The sequence below is a fragment of the Hippopotamus amphibius genome, chromosome 6 (assembly GCF_030028045.1).
Source record: "Hippopotamus amphibius kiboko isolate mHipAmp2 chromosome 6, mHipAmp2.hap2, whole genome shotgun sequence".
NCBI lineage: Eukaryota > Metazoa > Chordata > Mammalia > Artiodactyla > Hippopotamidae > Hippopotamus > Hippopotamus amphibius.
This window is the reverse complement of record NC_080191.1, coordinates 80,681,982-80,702,755: the sequence shown is the minus strand read 5'-3', so window position 1 is coordinate 80,702,755 and position 20,774 is coordinate 80,681,982. Positions and strand designations below refer to the sequence as shown.

Below are 20,774 nucleotides of genomic sequence, written 5' to 3'. Positions count from 1 at the left end.
GGGGATAAAAATTAAGGGAGTATATAGTCTGAAAAAAACACAACATAGAATTAATTTGTAGGAAAGTTTTTTTTTAAAGTGGTTGATATATGTGGTCTGTACTTGTTTATATGGTAAAGATTTTAAATTCTAAGCTCTTTGATAACAAGTTCTGTTTGTCTCATTTAACACTCTCCAGATGTTGCAGTTTTTATTTTCTCCATTCCTTATTCTTTAAAAAGTTAAGAATGCTCAAATCATTTTAAAAGCAGTACTTTAGAAGTATTGCTTACAAGAACTAATTTTTTCTAAGATTCAGGAAGATCAGAAAGGAATAAGAAAACTGATCATAATTCTTTCTTATTCCTCTTAAATTTGAGGACTTGACTCATACTTGATGGAATGGGAAATTATAAGCAATTTCATATTTTACAGTTAAATATATTTACTGATCCACCAAACTTCCTTGAATCCACTTAAAGTCACAGTAGAAGAACCACTTACTCTCCTAAGCTTAGTATCTAAACTCTGAAAAATGCTTCCTATCCATTTTGGTTCTTATAAAATAAACAGTAATACCTGGGACTTCCCTGGAGGTCCAGTGGTTAGGACTCTGCGCTTCCATTTCAGGGGGTGCAGGTTCTATCCCTGGTTGGGGAACTAAGATCCTGCATGCTGTATGGTCAAATAAATAAATAGTCATACTTTATTGTCTAATAAGGGAACTCTTTCAAGAAATATTTTATGTTACTTCTGCCTTTCTTTACCAAAATCTATAATTTTCAAACTGCTAGATTATTCCAAATCAAAAAATTTCCATAGGACATTTACTTTCTCAAACATGTTCAATATCCAAGAGTTTGGACCAACATTATTCCATTTGATGAGAAAAAAATAACCTTGCAAAGTTTCAGGTAGAAATTTTTATAGGTGAAGATAGTGAGGCTTTAGAAAATATATTTTCTTGAATTTGTCCTGTACATGCTGGAAAAAAACTTAAAACCTGAATTTAAATTTCAGTATAAATTTCATTGTCTTAATAACAATACACTCTACATCTTTCTTTTTTTTTTTTTTTTATCTTTATCTTTTGTGACACCCTACAACAGAACTGACTTAACTACAATGATATTCTCAATTGTTTATTCTTCACCATTATGTTTTGGTTCACGAAAAGTTTCTTACTCTTTCTTTTTTTTCTCTTCCAGCACCAATTTCCTTCCTTCTCTTCCAGATGTGCAAAAATCCCTTCTGGAATTTAAGACCTAAATCAATACCATTATTCTATAAAGATTTGTTATACCTGTATAAATAACACTCATAAGTATAACTGCATTTTATTTATGTAACTGATTTATTTTATATACATATAAAATAAATTTATCATATTTTATTTTATATACACAGATTTTTTTTAAGAGGTACATACTTCTTCACCAAGCACCATCCCACCACATTGGACTAAGTTTCCAAAAACAAGAACTATTTGTAATTTCTTGCTTTATGTAAGTTGGTAATAAATACCTTATGAATATCTTATTAATTGCTATAATACATAACCTATTTGCCAATACTCACCCTTTTCTGTGATTATAGCATCATTTCAGCTATTTCTTTTATAAAGACTAGTTTTTGACTACCTAATATACAGGTAATCTATTGTTTTTGTTTCTTCCAAGGAAACTATGTCACTAGGGTTGTGAACTGATACAAATTTATTCAGTTAATATTAGGTGATTAATCCTAGAGGAGTTAATCTGCCTATAATTTATACTAGTTTGCATTTTTCAGCATCCAAAGCATTTTACATTTATAAATTGGAGGGTTTTCTTATGTGTTGGAAAGTTCAAGCTTGAAAATCAAGTGACAATAAGCAGAAAAGATGTAGATTTCAAACTTTCTTACTTCTGCTTTTGGCCAGAGTGGAAGAAAAGATAATGAAATTATCCTCTCATAGTAGAGAACTGAGAAACATATACAAAACAACTGTTCAGATATTGGACAGCAAGCAGTGCCAAAGAGACAGATAGAAGCATTTAGGGAGTTTAGCACCTGGAATTTGTGAAGGACATTATCGAAGAGGAGGAAGCTACCCCTTCCCCAAAAAGGGCTCCATATACCTAAGTAAGAGTAATCTTTTCATGTGTTTGTTATCCATCTGCATGTCTTCTTTGCAGAAATGTCTATTCAGGTCTTCCACCCATTTGTGGATTGGGTTGTTTGCTTTTTTGGTATTAAGCTGCATGAGCGGCTTGTATATTTTAGACATTAATCCATTGTCAGTTGCTTCGTTGGCAAGTATTTTCTCCCATTCTGAGAATTGTCTTCTTGTCTTGTTTATGGTTTCTTTCACTGTGCAAAACCTTTTAAGTTTCATTAGGTCCCATTTGTTTATTCTTGATTTTATTTCCATGATTCTAGGAAGTGGGTCAAAAAGGATCTTGCTTTGATGGATGTCATAGAGTGTTCTGCTTATGTTTTCCTCTAGGAGTTTTATAGTGTCTGGCCTTACATTTAGGTCTTTAATCCATTTTGAGTTTATTTTTGTGTATGGTGTTAGGAAGTGTTCTAATTTCATTCTTTTACATGTTGTTGTCCAATTTTCCCACCACCACTTATTGAAGAGGCTGTCTTTTTCCGATTGTATATTCTTTCCTCCTTTGTCAAAGATGTTGCCCATATGTGCTTGGGTTTACCTCTGGGTTCTCCATTCTGTTCCATTGATCTACCTTTCTATTTTTATGCCAGTACCATACTGTCTAGATCACTAATCATTAGAGAAATGCAAGTCAAAGCCACAATGAGATATCACCTCACACCACTCAGAATGGCCATCATCAAAAAATCTAGAAACAACAAATGTTGGAGAGGCTGTGGAGGAAAGGAAACTCTCCTGCACTGTTGGTGGGAATGAAAGTTGGCACGGCCACTATGGAAAACAGTTTGGAGGTTCCTTAAAAAACTAAAAATAGAACTACCATATGACCCTGTAATCCCACTACTGTGAGTATACCCAGTGAAAACCATAATCCCCAAAGAAACATGTACCATAATGTTTATTGCAGCACTATTTCCAATAGCCAGGACATGGAAGCAACCTAAATGCCCATCAAGAAATGAATGGATAAAGAAGATGTGGCACATATATACAGTGGAATATCACTCAGCCATAAAAAGGAATGAAACTGAGTTATATGTATTGAGGTGGATAGACCTAGAGACTGTCATACAGAGCGAAGTAAGCCAGAAAGAGAGAAATAAATACTGTATGCTAACTTATATATATGGAATCTAAAAAGATGGTACTGATGAACCCAGGGACAGGGCAAGAATAAAGATGCAGATTCAGAAAATGGACTGGAGGACACAGGGTTGGGGTGGAAGCTGGGATGAAGTGAGAGAGTAGCATAGACATATATACACTACCAACTGTAAAATAAATATCTAGTGGGAACTTGCTGTATAACGAAGGGAGATCAACTCGATGATGGGTGATGCCTTAGAAGGCCAGGACAGGGAGGGTGGAAGGGAGTTGCAGGAGAGAGGGGATATGGGGATATATGTATAAATACAGGTGATTCACTTTGGTGTACCTCAAAAATTGGTACAAGAGTGTAAAGCAATTATATTCCAATAAAGAGCTAAAAAAAAAGAATGCATAACCAAAAGTAAATAAAAATAAAATATATGTTTAAATTATTTAAAAAAAAAGAGTAATCTTGAGTCTTTGAGCAAATACTTAGGGGTATAACATAGGATAAGTATGCATAAGACCTGTCAAAGAACAAATTCTGGGGGAAGACAATTAGGATAATTTAAGATGAAAAGCTCTTTAGATTCAAATAGTAGATGATATTCAAGATCCAACCAGCCAGATCAGAGAGAATTAACTGAATAACAATGATATTCAGTAGAGATCCTAGAAGGGTCTCACCTTGTAGTAATGCTTAACTAGCCAATGTGAAGCCTGGGCTAGCCTACCCTAATATGATTTTAAAGTGTCAAACTGATCTCCAAGTATCTTAACTGCAAAACAAAACTCATTCCACTTTAAAGGATACCGCTCTTGGAAGCATTAGATTAAAAATCGCCTATGTCCACAAATGGATATTAAATCATAGTTCTCAGTGAACCAAACACATGCAATAAAATAAGTTTAATAATGTGATACAGTAGTACATTATTATAAGAACTGTTCAGATATTGGACAATAAGCAGTACCAAAGAGAAACAAACAACAACGAAATATAGTATAGAAAGATTGTCTGCAGCAGACTGGTGATGGGTAGGGAGGAGAGTGGATTATGTGAAAGAAAAGGAATAAATGAGACCAGAGAAAAGTGTATTATTAACCCAACCCTCTCCAAATGAGGTTAAAAATAAACAGCTTAGTAATATCGTATTTGCTAGGATGTCTGTTATAAGGCCCATAAAACCTAAGCAAAACATGTTGTGAACAATGTTTAATCTGGCTAATGTAAAATATCAGTGTATGCCACTTCCATTGAATATTGGCTAGTTTTTAATTTGCTTGAAGAATCTGTACAGTCACTTCAGTTTTTCATGGTTTCATCACAGCTTACTAGCTGACACATTCTTTAGATGACTTTTTCTTAGTAAGTGGCCACAAGTAAAACTCCACAATCTAGAGAGTAAAGAAAGCAGAGAAGGAGAATAAAAGGGAAAATGAAAAATAGAGGAAAGGAAAAATGAGAGACAAAGAAGGCAATCAGAAGCAGCAGCAGGAGAAAAGTAAAAAACAAGCTGGACATTGTAAATCCACCCCTGTTAGGGCCGTCTTTTTCTTCTTCTGTTTCTTCTTTTGTAAATAAGGAATGTCTTACTAATTATATCCTCCCTAAATATAAAACTTTACTTTGCTTCCACTAAAAGAGATTGCATAGAAGAGTTTTAACTGAGCTAGATGGTGAAGAGGAGAAAGCAGGTAGCTAAGGAGGGGCTTTAGTGGCCTCCACTTCCCCTCACATCAGGGTCTTATCTTCTGTCAACCCACACATCTCCATAAGCAGCAACACAGCTGCTGATGGTATGAAGCTCAAAGAATCCACATACACCATCTATCTTTGAAAGATTTACAATAAACATTTGTGACTATAGGTAAATTTGGGTGTAGTAAATAACACATGGACCGAGAAGATCAGTAAAAGAAAAAAAAATGTAGGTGAAGAGAAACAAATACTGTTAATCCCACTGGTACCAAACTGAACAAATGCTATTAGGCTTCAAGGGATCAAAGAGCAGATGTAATTTTTTTTTTTTACAAAGAATTGTATCTCTTATATTTGCTGTCTAACTGTTCCCCATTTTTATTTTAATATTTTAATATGTTTATCTTTACTGAGAAAAAAATGCGCTAATACATCATACATAAAAGCAAACTCTGGGGAAGAGAAAAGAATTTATGGGCTTAGGGGAAGGTGGTGAAGGCAAGAGACTGATAATAGCAAAGCAAAACAAAACACCCCATGATCTTTTCCTTCTTTGGTCATAGATATACAGATACATATATATTTGGTATATATAGATAGATATATAGATAGGTAGATATACAGATAGATATAGATATATAGATATATATTTTGTATACACGCACACACATTAAGTTTTTTTGTTTAAGAGAGGAAAATTTTTAATTCAGTATCAATCTTCATGACCATATATGCCATCTGGTTTGTACATTTTGATGCTAATGTTTTGATGTTACCTGCTGGGATATTTTCCCACCATTCTTCTCCAAGTTAATATGGCAATGTTAAATGAAAATATAGAAAATACAATTAGATTTGTTGATATATTTAAACTTTAAAACCATAAATCTACCTACTCATCATCATTATAATATTTTAAAGCATTATTTTTATTAAAAATAGTCATAAAATTAGAATAATCTGATATTTAACTGAAATATATATGTACATTCTTCACCATTAACTTTTAAATACCTGCCATATTTTTTTTCCTTTCACACTCTACTCTTATAAATGGCCACTCTAGCAGCTGCCTTCCCTGTGAGTTCTACATCAACCACCACTGAAAATTGCTTGCATTAAGCATAATGTTTTCACAGCTGCAAGCAGGATTTTTAAATAGCAAAGGTGCACTGAAGCCATCCTCAGCAATTAATAAATACAATACTAACAATATTTGCACTTGTGATATTTTTATTCTGAGCATATCAAAGCACTTTACAAATAAACATGTGTTATTAACCTAATTTTTCACAGATGGTGAAAAACCCACTAGATTAGGTTAAGGCCATGCCAAAGATTGCCCAGCAAATCAAATGCATGACCTTGAATAGAACCCAGGACTCCAATAGGGGCCCTGCTTTGCTTTGTGAAAATCCAGCACCTATTAGAATTTGAACTTTAAATAAGAAACACTTAATGGATTTTGCACATCATCATATTTGTAATAATATTTGCCATAAAAAACCAATGTGCCCATTCTGTTTCCATCATCTCTTTTCCATAAAAAAGCAAACATTAAATTTTAGAGAGATTTTTACAGAGAAAAAAAGGCTTTAATCAAACCACTCAGGCACTAAATGATATGTCTTCTCAGGACTCCTGTCAGTGAAACCCAGTGGAGCAATGGGGGAGGAGTTGGTGGACATAAAGGAAATGACAGTCAGGCTTTGGATGGCTTTCAGAGGATGCAGGCAGGAAGAGACTAACAGAAAGCCCGGGATGTTTTTTCAACAGATGTGTTCCTAGCCAGCAACGGAAGCTCATGAGCCTTTTTATTTGTCAACATGGAGAGAGATTAGGCATTTGTAATATTATACAATTTCTCAATCAATTCCCAAAGACAAAGTTGTTCACTGGTTAATAAAGCATGCCCTACTTTCACCTTATCTATGAACCCTGCATATACATGAAATTTGTGCTATATAACTATATCCATAATTCTATATTGTTTAAAAGATTGCAAAAGTTATTTTTAATTCAGTCTCTTATCTTTATGAACATAGATGCCTCCTGGTTTGGACATGTTGTTGCTGGCACATATGGTTGTTACCTGCACTCCACCATCCTTTTCTGAGTCAACACAGCAATGCTAAAAGAAAATACAATCAGATTTGATATTTTCAAAACCATAAATCTATCTACTCATCATTATGATATTTTAAAGCATTATTTTTTTTCAAAACAGTACATTCAAAGGCATAAAAGTCAGAATAGCCTGATATTCAATTGAAATATAGCTGTTTCCTATTAAGACCATGCAAAGGACATTTTACCACATATTTTTTCAAAAATTAATACATTATTTTTTTAAGAGTAAAAGAATAACCAAAATACAAGTAAAATGATATGTTTCAAGCAGAATTCCTCTGGCTGTAAATAAGTTTTCAAAATAAGTGAGAGTTAAATGATTATAAAAGAAGGATCATAAGCTTACACCATCGATGTGTATATTACGAAAACACACTACCTGATTTGTGAAAAATCCTGTGCTTAAATGCTGTCCTGGGGGAATCACAAAAAATATTGCAATTTTTTATAGGATGCTATAAATTACAAAGCTCTAATCATGCATATCATATTTTTATAGTAATATTTTGAAAAAGGATTTATTACTTTCTTCAAAAATCTTCTTTTGATTTCTTCCTTATTATGAAAATAAACCTGCTTAAAAAATAAAACAATATATATTCTCAAAAGTGTAACATTTTTCCTTGCTTCTTCACAATCCTCAAGTTATACACACCCGAGTTAAACCAATTAACAAAGAAATACACGTATTTTATAAAGACTATAAACATATTCATATATGCATCATCTTGTTGCCATTATGTATATAAATGGAAAACATTATTCATATCCTCCAAAAAACTTGCTTTAAAATTTACAGTAGAATTTTGAGGAATTTATATACAAGTACAATTAGATGCACCTCATTCTATTCAAGGTATGCTTAATATCTAAACAATCTTCCACTGATAAACATTTCAACTTTTCCCAGGTTTATTTCAATTTCAAGTAACACTACAGAGACCAATGAATATGTAATTAATGTACAGTTTTTTTGAACATATCCCTATAAATTTCCACAAGTGAATTATTTGAACAGCAAATAAATAAGATTTAGAATATGATAATTGCCAAATTGCCCTCTAAAAGTTCCAACTAATTTATGGTTACTCTAACAGATTATGAGAAGACTGGGACAAAAGTGTTTTTCTCTAATTAAATAAGTAATACATTCAATTCAAAATAATATGGCTAAAAGCCCACAATATTATCTATACAAAATTTTCAGTAAGATAACCATAAATAAATTTGTGTACTCTCCAAACCAGACTCAGACAATCAAATGCTTGAACTGTGGCTGTATCAACACTAAAGACAGATGGTGCCAGATTTTTTTAAGTATATTTAAGCTTCAACTCTTTGCCTAAAACACCCATTTAAAAATATAATATAGAATATACCTTAAAAATGTAACAAGAATTATGCAGTCCCCTACACCACCTATTTTCTGTGTTAGAGACTCAGAGCATGTAATAATCAGCAAACTGGACAACTCTTAATCCACCTCTTAGGATTTTGTGCTGGAGCCTCTTTGAGCCAGCAGTACTTCTTGGATATCATCTTTTAATAGCTTCACAGAGTAAGAAATAACGGGATATATTTATGCATAAAGAGAGGAATAGGGAGGAAGTTCTAAAAATGAATTGGGGGAAACCATTGATTCTGTTGTTGGAGGAAGAGTTTATCAAATATACCACTGGAGAAAGAATTGAAAACAAAAGCATACTATTAATAATGCATTCTGGAGAACTTAGTTTGCACATTATTTAAAATTATTAGAGAACCAAGTAGTGGAGTACATGAAAGTTTCTGGAGAAAGCCTATAAACATCCAAAACATTGTATGGGAAACATATCAACTTGACCTGTAGCTTCACATTTAAGAAAAGGTTTTGTTTTTAATTGTCAAAAATAATACTTCCAAGGGGGCATAAGTACATAACCATAAAATATAAGCCAAAACCATCTTATTAAGTTAATAAAAAAAAAACTGAAAATATTTCCACTAAAAATATAACAGAAGGGAAAGGGACTACCACAAGTGGCTATATCTGAAATGAAGACATAATTTAGGATCCTCACTTTTCAAATTTCAGAAAAAATATTTGGCACTGTCATGAGCATGAAAAAGACATGTTCTTCATGAAATAAGAACTCAAGAAAATATCATTAGTAAAAAAACAGTTAAAAAGTGAAAGAGGGTGAGTTGAAATGGCAGTAGAATGAAACAAGAATAAGAAAGAAAAAGAAAACATGAGTGTATCTACTAAATCACAAAAGTATAATCAAATAGTTAAACCCTAAACTAAGAAACCAAATTAATATTAAATCAAATTAAATCAATGAGGTAGAAAGAGATTTGAAAACATTCAAAACTGCAAATAAATTCAAGAGAGTTGAAAGAAATCATTGAGGAAAGTTTATATGTGTAATTCAGGAAGTGGATATGCAGTAAATTGTTAATTGGTATTCCTGAAGAATAAACCAAGGCAAGTAAAAGAAATATAACAAAGTAAAAGTAGAATGATAAACCAGAAAAATTCTAAATGATAATCTAAAAAATGCACATTTTCATACATACTACAATTGTATTACAAAGATAAAGAAAACCCTATTGAATGCAAATATATATGTAAAGAAAACAAAATTCAGAAGTGACCAAAACCTCTTCTACAAATTTAAATAAAAATTGTTACCATGACAACACATATACTGCAATGAACAAATGTGTATCACAGACTATTTTTATACCCAGCTATGATATTTTTATCTACAAATGTCACAGAAAGAACATCAGATAAGCAAGATTTCAAAAAATATTTGACATATTTACTCATCTGAAAATGATTTGAAGGTAGTTTTCAAGTAGCAAAGAAAACTCGAACATTAATAACCAGAGTATCATTATATAATGATCCTGTTGTAAGGATTACAAATTAAATACATAAAAAGTGGTCTCTTCAGCAAAAGGTGTTGGGAATGCTGAACAACCACATGTAAATCAATGAAGTTAGAACATTCCCTCACACCACGCACAAAAATAAACTCAAAATGGCTTAAAGACTTAAGTGTAAAACATGATAACCATAAAACTAGAAAAGAACATGGGCAAAAGATTTTCAGACATAAATCTTAGCAATATTTTCTTAGATCAGTCTCCCAATGCAATAGAAATAGAAGCAAAAATAAACAAATAGGACCTAATCAAACTTTATAAGGTTTTGCACAACAAAGGAAACCATAAACAAAATGAAAAGAAAACCTAAGGACTGGGAGAAAATAATGCAAAGATGGGACCATAAGAGCTTAATCTCCAAAACAGACAAACAGCTCACACAACTCAATAACAAAAACAACAAAACAACCAAACAACCCAATCAAAAAATAGGCAGAACACCTAAACAGACATTTCTCTAAGGAAGACATACACATGGCCAGCAGGCACATGAAAAAATGCTCAACATTGCTAATTCTTAGAGAAATGCAAATCAAAACCACAATGAGGTATTACCTCACACTGGTCAGAAAGGCCATCAATAAAAAGTCTACAAATAAATGCTGGAGAGGGTGTAGAGAAAAGGGAACCTTCCTACACTATTGGTGGGAATGTAAGTTGGTGAAGCCACTATGGAGAATAGTACGGAGGTTCCTCAAAAAACTAAAAACAGAGTTACCGTATGATCCAGCAATCCCACTCCTGGGCATACATCTGGCAAAGACAAAAGCTCTAATTGTAAAAGATACATGCACCACATGGAAGCAACCTAAGTGACCATCAAATAAATGAATGGATAAAGATGTGGTATATACACATTACTCAACCATAAAAAGAATGAAATAATGCCATTTGCAGCAACATGGATAGAACTAGAGTTTATCATACTAAGTGAAGTCAGACAGAGAAACAAATATCATATGATATCACTTACATGTGGAATCTAAAATATAATACAAGTGAACTTATCTATAAAACAGAAACAGACTCAGAGACATAGAAAACAACCTTCTGGTTTCCAAAGGAGAAGGAAGAAGGAGAGATAAACTGGGAGTATGGGATTAACAGATAAATATTATTAAATTTAAAAAAAGTAGAATAATTTCTGACCATATTATTAGCAATGCAAATATAAGTTTTTTTTGAAAGGAGAAAGTATGTATAAATGTGAACTCTAGCTTTCAAAGGCCAGATAATATCAACAATTACTGAAAAGCAAAGGAGACTGGGAAAGAGCTTATTTAAGTTTTGCTTTAAATGGAGGTCTTCAATCTTTAAGGATACTGTTAAATCTTTACTTTGACAACTAGAAAAAGCACACTAAATATATAATTACACAACCAAAAATAAAAGCAAGAAATCTATGAGGGTAAGAAATACAAAAATTTTAACAAGATGACAACTTATAACAAATACAGCTCATAAAAACAAATTAAACACATTAAAATGTCCTCCTAAAAATGTATTTCCTAAGTTTTCACACAATATAGCCTATGCTGTAGAGATAGAGTATACCTCAAGAAAATATACAAAAAATAAAAATAAAAACAAAAGGTTGATCAAAGCCATGTCTAACTAATGTAAATAGAGTCCCCTAAATCCATATTAATACTACATAAAATAGAACTCAAGATAATGAACATTACATTATACCTTGTATGAAAAGGTGAAATTCATAATCAAAATAAGTGTAATGAAAATTTTTGCAAAGTCATAAAAATACTTTGTGTAAAACTGACAGGAAATGCAAATATAAGTAGAAGTAAAAAAGCAGTTACTACATTTTTATATTTTTCCCCATTTTAGCAGATCAACTGGGCAAAACATATATAAAGATAATGTTTATTTAATGGTGTAAATAATATGATTAATTTACTGAAATGATAATACACTTTGTATTAGCTTTTGCATGTTCTTTATAACTACATTTTTTATACCAATGAAATATTTACCAAAAAAAAAGTTTATTCAAAGACAATCTCAATCAATTTTACTGGCCACAATCTCTAAATATTGTGACTACATACACACTCACACAGACTAAAATACAACAAAAAACCACCTTCATATCCAGGCATTTGATTTTTGTTTTAAATGCAGTGCTATAGTTACTAACTGAACTGTATTTGTTGATTTTGATTTTGTTTATTTTTATCACATTCATTTTCTCTGTTGTAATACAGTGCATTTATGCTTTCTAACTTTTTAAAAAATTGCTTTCTGGGACTTCCCTCGTGGCACAGTGGTTAAGAATTTGCCTGCCAATGCACGGAACATAGGTTCAATCCCTGGTCTGGGAATGTCCCACATGCTGTGGAGCAACTAAGCCCGTGTGCCACAACTACTGAGCCTGTGCTCTAGAGCCCGTGAGCCACAACTATTGAGCCTACATGCTACAACTACTGAAGCCTGAGCGCCTAGAGCCTATGATCCACAACAAGAGAAGCCACCGCAATAAGCTTGCACCACGATGAAGAGTAGCCCCCGCTCACCACAACTAGAGAAAGCCGGCACGCAACAGCAAAGACCCAACGTAGCCAAAAATAAATAAACAAATAAATAAATAACTGTATTAAAAATATAGAAAATATAATAAATGGAAATCGTGTTAACGGATTGAAGGATTTATATTGTTAAATTGCAACTATGCCCACATTGATCTGTGACTGCAATCAACATCCTAGCATTTTATAAATAACAGATTGACTTTTAAGTTTTTATGCAGAGTCAAATAACCTAATGCAGCTAAAACAATCCTGAGGGGGAAATATAAAACAAAAAACAAGTTTGGATAACTGTAGAGATGTAATTCAGTATGAAATAAGACTGTTTCCCAAATGTTGCTAACTAGCTATATGCATATCTGTATAGAAAACTAGTTGGGGCTGGGGTTTTTCTTGTTCACAGTTTTATTCCCTTCTGACAATCTTTGCCTCTTAGTTGGAGTAGTCTGTCCATTAACATTTAATCTAATTATTAATATTGTTGAATTTGAATATACCAATTTTTCATTTGTTGTATAGTCTATTATTTTAATTTATCTAGTTCTCCTTTCTTGCTTTTGCCTTTATTTGACTTTTAAAAAGGGCATTTTAGTTTATGTTCAATGTGTTCTCAAAGTATTTTATTTAGAAATTAACACCTTTTTACATAAATGAGAATTATAAACCTCATAATCATATCCTCTTTCTAGACGACGAAGTGAGAGAGCAGCATAGACACATATATACTACCAACTGTAAAATAGATAGCCAGTGGGAAGTTGCTGTATAACAAAGGGAGTTCAACTCGAGGATGGGTGATGCCTTAGAGGACTGGGACAGGGAGGGTGGGGGGGAGTCAAGGGAGGGAGGGAATATGGGGATATGTGTATAAAAACAGATGACTGAACTTGGTGTATCCCCCCCAAAAAAAAAATAAATGGAAAACAATTATGACAATTAACATGTCAACCCATTGTGTAGTACAGAAATGTATAATTTGCCCTTTTCTTAAGCTATAATAGATATAAGCATAACTAGAGCAATGACTATTTCAGTCACAGTTTCTTATGTTTTACCTTGTAAACAAAATTTGCTTCTTTTGTGTTATTTTGGCAGATTTTAGCAGGACTGTATATGCTTCATAATTAGGTAGCTTTCAATCATATTCTACTTTTTGTAGCTTTCACTCATTTTCTAAATTCTATGTGTATTTACACTCTATGGGTATTATACTCATGTATAAAATTAGAAAGCTATGACTCAGAAAGATTAAGTCATTTCTAAAAGTCATGTAACTGATGGAATCAGAATCAGAACCCAGGCCATATTTCTAAAATACAAATTTCTAAAATAATATACAATGTTATATCCTCACAGACCTTTCTGTCAGAGAGCTCACACTCTCATTAGCAAATTGTTGATAAAATAATTTTATATTATAAATTGGATATTAAGTAATTTAAAGTAGATATAAATGTAGTAGTAATTAATGTTTATATCAATATTTCTAATTTTATTTCAAATGATAAAAATTCAGGGTGAAACTTCTGAATCATTCTGAGTTTATACAGATACAAATACAACAAAGGACTGAGTCATTGACAATAAGATCAAATGTTGACTTTTAAAATTTGATATCAAATTGAAAGATGAATGGATAGATGAATAGATGAAGATGTGGTGAGTATATACAGTGGAATACTACTCAGCCATAAAAAATGAAAATGTGCCATTTGTAACATTTCAGACCTAGAGGGTATTATGCTTAGTGAAATAAGTCTGACAGAGAAAACAGAAAACAAAACAAAACAAACACAACAGAAACAGATTCAAACTGGTAGTTGCCAGAGGAGAAAGGTTGAGAGTTGGGCAAAATGATTAAAGGATTAAGAGGTACAAACTCCCAGTTATAAAATAAAAATTTAATGGGAATGCAATATACAGCATAAGAAATATAATCAGTAATACTGTAATAACTTTGTATGGTAACAGGTGGTTATTAGACTTATTGTGGTGATCATTTTAGGATGTATTTAAATGTCAAATCACTATGTTGCACACCTGAAACTTACATGCTATTGTATGCCAACTATACTCAAATTTAAAAAAATAGTCTGGTATCTAATTCTATAGTATCAATTTAGTTATTTTTGAGATTATTAATTGAACAGATGTTATAATCACATAAAATTTGTCATACAAAACTTCCCCAGAATTGTTTCATTGTGTTTGTTACATAATCTAAGTCGACTTGTTCTTTCTAAAAAGATATTACTTTACATTTTCTCTTTTATGTAAATTTCTCTAGTAGCTCTTGACAACCATTCACTTGTTCCAGGGTTTATCATTCTAATTGAGAAAATGTGAAATGAAGTACCAAAGCCACTTCAACAGCTACAGAGTTGTAGCAATAAAACTACCACACCGTTTAGCTTGGGAAATGGAATTTCTGTTCCAGGACTTTACATTCTCATGTCCAGAGAAAGCCAATACAACTGGGAGAACATTTGAAATGAACAAGTAGATGAGACTTTTCTCTCCTCTAAACCATTGACCATTTATTTCCTATTGAGAGAGGTAAATTATCATTCCTCTGTGAAGTATATTTGAGGCAAGGGCATTCAGCACTGAGTAGGAAATGCAGTTCTCTGGCAGAAGTAGATACAAGAATCACTTTTAGCTTACTGGGGGAAGAGGAAGTAGATAATGTGATTTTCTTGCTGTGAATTCAATTCTCTATTATGAATTAACAGGAGAATTTTATGATGCAGACAATTTTACTAGTGCTACATTGAATTAGGAAACATTTGAATTCTGTTAAATAATTCATTTAAATATTGATTGATTTGTTGATTGATTTGTTTGCTTGATGGAATGTTATCTATCTGCCAAGCATTGGGGTTACAATTCTGAATGTATCTGTTAGTGAAGAAAATAACTTTGCTTTCTGGGGATTTTTTTCTTGTAAAGATGATCTATATTTATTCAGACCTGGAGGAGAAGTGAAATGATTTTTCAACTTGAATATAAGTAAAAGAGAATTTTTAAACTACTTCCTAGATTTAGTGCATGCAGTGGCAGTCATGAAAATACTGGGAGATTTTGAATTAGAATTAAATTCTCTAAAAGGCTCCCATTATCATTCTAGAGTAAAAATACACATACATGAATGGTTACAAATTATGTTAATTGGTTCTCTACAAAGGATTACCATGTGTGTGCTTAATATTAGATCTATTTATTCTATAGTATGCATTATTAATTAACCCTTTAAACATAATTGTAAGGCAAAATTCTTTACTTTATAATTACTATAATCCAGCAATATTTATATTTTAGTGTTTAAGTAATACATATAGCAAGGCATAGTTCTAAGTGCCTAAAAATATTAACACATTTAAAACTCATTACAACTCTATAAAATATGTAGTAATATTATTCCTACTTTCAGCTGAGGCAAATTTGAAGAAACTATTAAAGTCACACAACTATTAAGTGGTGTACCTGAGATTTGAATCAAAAAAGCTATACCCTAAGTTCCATATTTGTTTCATTGGGAGAGAGAATAGAATAATGAATCCTCATATACTCATCACCCAGTCTCAACAACTAGGAATATCTGTCCAATTTTGTTTTAACTATATCCTCCCCAACGTATCCACGTTTTAGTGTTAGATGTAACTGAGTAAGGTTAGCAAGAACCTCTGACACTCATGCTCCATTTGAATTCTAGCCAAAGAAAGTTCCTTTTTAAGGGAAGATGATGACCTTGCTTACTTGGAAGAACTTTCTTCTCAAACTGATAGTGGAATGAACAAAAGAGACACCTCAAAGGAATACCTTTCTCTTGACCACGAGGAGCTAAGGTAGGCTAAGTCACGAATAATCAGTTCTGTTACAGAAATTCAGATACACTCAACCCTGAATTTTTTGGGAACAGAGTGTGATGCTGAACGGAGGGGGCCTTAGGCTTGCAAACCCATGAGAATCATGATATAATGCTGGAGGTGGACAAGCAATTTGGTTCCCCAGAAAACCGGGTGGAAAACACGCTGAACATAAGATATGAGCTCATTGAATATTACCTTAATAGGAACAAAGAAGGGTCACAGATATCTGAAAACTTGCATAAAACAGAATTAAATGATGGCAAAATTATTGAATCAGTGGGAAAAGCCATCACCCTTAGTAGTTCTTTTCTCCAGGCATATGATCCCTCAACTGAGGGCAATTAAGAGCTAGATAAAACCTGAGTGAAAGAGAAAGTCTCTTTCACTGTAACTAGGTTCTTTAACAGAGGAAAATCAAAGTAAAGAGTTTCTAGATTCCTCTTTGGTATCTACTTCAGATATTAGCTGCCACGGTGCACATTTGATAATAAATTTGAAATTCAGTTATGACTACTGAAGATAACTCAGGTATCCATCGAAAATACACGTCCTTCCAAAGAAGAGAAAAGTAAGATTCTACCCATATTTCTGTACATATAGTGGGAAAACCAATGAGAAAAGACTTTGCTGCTCACACTGCAGCTATGACCCAGTAGTATGACAAAGGAAGAAAGCAACCAGAGTACTGGTTTGTTGTTCCTTGGGAGAGAAGTTATCAGAAGATAAAAGACCACCATGAATCCAGGAAAGCTGTCAGTTTCTTTTTACATACTGAGACATGCTCACATTCACTGAATATAAGTGCATAGCAACTTTAAACTCTCCTTGTCTCCACTGCAGCTTGCAAAATCACATCCTTGTCTTAAATCAGTTGAGGATGACAGTGGTGTGCTTGGGCTATTTGCAAGTGTCCAGAACTTGACTTATAAAGCTGGCTTCTGGGCTGCACCTCGCAGGTCTGCAAGCATTGGAGTTGCCCAGCCTCAAGGCTGAAGAAAGAACTCCAAGACAGCACCAGAGACATTACTCATTTAATAGATGGGGATCTTACACATGTGCAGCAAGAGCCTAGAGTGACACCCCACCATGTGCAGCAGACAATGGACAGGACACGGCAGCCATCTTTTCTACTCAGGGGAGAAGGAGGCTACCATTTATAAGGGGAATTGATATCAGTTTGGCTGATCAACTACCAGGAAAACCAGCAGCAGGAGCACGTCCCTCACAGCCCGTTGTCATCACGTAATGATCATCACAAGGGCAAATATTTCCCTTTAATAAATGAGCAGGTGGAGCATTCTGGTCTAAGGCACAGGGACAAGCACGTTTGCGTGAGGAGGGTATAAATGAAGCAGGACTGGCTGAGCAGGGGATGTACAAAGAGCAAGAGAAGAGCCATCATGAGTGGCCTGACCATACACTGGTGCATCCAGGCTTTTCCTACTCTCACTCTTGGTGCTAATTTAAACATGACAACAGTGGATAATTCGACTTTATTTTAATTGTTTGGTAAAGGGTTGTTCACTCTTGGCACTACTGACATCTTGAACTGCGTAGTTCTTTGTTTGAGGGGATGTCCTGTGCATTTTAGGATACTTAGCACCATCCCTGGCTTCTACCCAGTAGAGGCCAGTAGCACTCCCCCGTTTTGACAACCAAAAGTATCTCCAGACATTGCCAAATGTTGTCTGAGGGATAAAATTGCTTCACGTTGGGAACCACTAGTCAAGTACTGGACCATTAGACTGGGCCTGTACTCCATTCTGAAAGTGATTATGAATCATTACAACCAAATAATTTAGGAGTTTGACTACTAAAATTTTTTGTACTTGATTATATTCACAGTATTTATTCACCTGCATGTACCTTGTTTTCTTTACTAAACTGCAATTTTTTTGCAAAGAATTTTATTAAAAAATTTTTTAACTCACAGTTCCCCAAAATATCCTTTCATGTGTTAATACTTAGTATGTATTTCTAACAGATAAAACTTTCTTTTTATGCACAACCTTAATTTGGTAACCACAATAAGCACAATTAATAATAATTCTTTGGTCTTATCCAATACAGAGTTGATATCTAGTGTCACCAATAGTTTCAAAAATATACTTTCATTGTTGATTCCTGTAAAATAAGATCAAACAATGTCTATGTATTGCATTTGGTTCGTGTCTTTTTTTACTCTAGGGCATCATCCGTTCTCATTCATTGTTTTTTCAGGCTATCTGTTATTTGAACAAATGGGCTAATCTGTCCTGTAGAATCTCCCACTTTCACATTAGTAAGGTGCACCACATGAAGTGGGCTTTGTTACGGAAATTAAATCTAAGTTTAGGAAACCTTTGTTTTTTATAATAGTCAATAATTACACTTACTCATTGCTCTGTAGGGAGTCATTATCTTTATTGTACTGGACACTAAGCATGTCTGCACTTTGATCTTGAGGGTGATATCATTTCTGTCTTCCAAGGAAATCCTCTGTATGAATGTCATTGAAAAGAGCCATCAGTGCCTCACTCACAAAGCATGCAGAAACATGAGAGATTTGTGGAGTACTGACTCCCCAAAATATTCGCTGCTCATTTCTACATCATCTTGAATTCTGATGAATTTTCCAGTAAATATGATGACACTTTATTGGCCCCTCTGATTAATCTGATCTAGAGAGGCTAGTAACAAAAACCACTCAATTGTTTCATAGAAAATTTAATTAAGGCTCTTCTCAATAAAATTCCAAGCAGCCTAATGAAGACAACCTGAATTGTTGACTAAAAAACACCATCCAAGTTACCAGCCACTGCTGAACAAACGAGTCAGGCTTTAACTCAGAAAGACTGGTGTCTTACTCCATTAAGTTTCAGCACTAACCTTTCCACTGGGCTCGAGGCATTAGTCCAGGCACAGCAGATACCTTAGTGATTGTACAGATTCTGCCTTGGTCTATAAGGAACAAGTTTCAAGAAATCATCCATAACTACTATCACCAGTGAGCCGGCTGAATGCCTTCCAGGGTCATTGCAATGTAATTGATCACTTCAGTTACAGTTAGGGATAAATTTTATACCATGATTTCTAATTTGTTGACACATTGTAGACATAACTGCCTCCAAGGAGCATATAAATAATAAATCAGTTAGCCCTCTGGGAAGTATCCCCAAGCAACTAAATGTTACTGCATTTTGAAAAGATATCCACAGTTATATGTGAGCTGCATGATCTATTAGTGTTTCATAAAATACCTGAAGGTCTCTTACATCTACTCCTAAGTTATAAGTCACTGTAATTTGGGGAGCAGGGTAAGCTAGTTAACTGTTACCAGATAAGAAGCACAATGCCAGAGAAAGATAAAATGTCCCTAGAAAAGAAATTCTTCTTCAAAAATTCAGGGTCCTGCAAGTGGAACTAATATTCATTGGAAAGAGCAGAGATTGAGAATGCCTGCAATGCAGTCTCCTAAAACCTAATAGACCTTAAGTATCTAAGTTCGGTTTGAATAATTGATTTAATTCTTGTTTAAAAGGAATTGTCCAGGGTACCAACAGAATAGCATCTGTCTGCCCCACAAAATGACTGGGTGATAGTCCTGGAATGCAGGTGGGCAAGACACCCAAAGACCTTGACAGGTGTTTTGTGTTGGAGATGGGGTTGCTGAGGGCCTTTCCTCTGTCCTAATATATGTATGGTAAAAATTAAGAAATGGCAGTAAAATCTTGGTTGGTGTTGTCTGTCAGAGACTGATAGATCTAATAGCATTTTTTTTACTATGCATATTAATAAATATTCTTCATTTTAAATTTTGCACATTGCACTTTAACATTAAAAGTACTTGCAACAGTTTGGGAGAATGTCTCATGGAAAGGTTCTAGGGGTGATTCTAAAAGACAACTACACTTAGCATACCTCCCTCCCAGTGTATGAAGTGTTGCCTTCAGGTGATAAAATTATTATTGCTTTCTCTTTACCACCACAACACAAGTGTGTCTTATTGTAGTAGTTATAACTTTACCTATTTTCCTATTATATTCAATACACAACCAGAATTTTTCCCAGAAGGATTAGGAGAACCTGAAAATAAATCAATAGAACTTATTCAAACTAAACTGCAAGAAGAAGAAATTAAAAATGCATAACAGAGCATCCAAGAGCTTTGGGGCAATATCAAACTATCTAATGTTTGCATGATTGACATCACAGAAAAAGGAGGGAGAAAAAGGACAGAATAAATACTGAAGAAATAATGGCCAAGACATTCCTAAAGTTAACATCTGGCACCAACCACAGAACTAAGAATCTCAGAGAAAACCAACAAGATAAATATAAATAAAGGAAACAACAACAAAAATATATGTAAAAGGATATAATTTTCAAAT

The 20,774-nt window shown here is 33.5% G+C and overlaps 1 pseudogene; it reads left to right on the top strand.

Annotated features, from left to right (window-relative positions):
• The first annotated feature begins 14,388 nt into the window (after positions 1 to 14,388).
• Positions 14,389 to 20,774, top strand: part of LOC130854920 (nuclear receptor coactivator 7-like) — a 140,173-nt pseudogene continuing 133,787 nt past the window's right edge.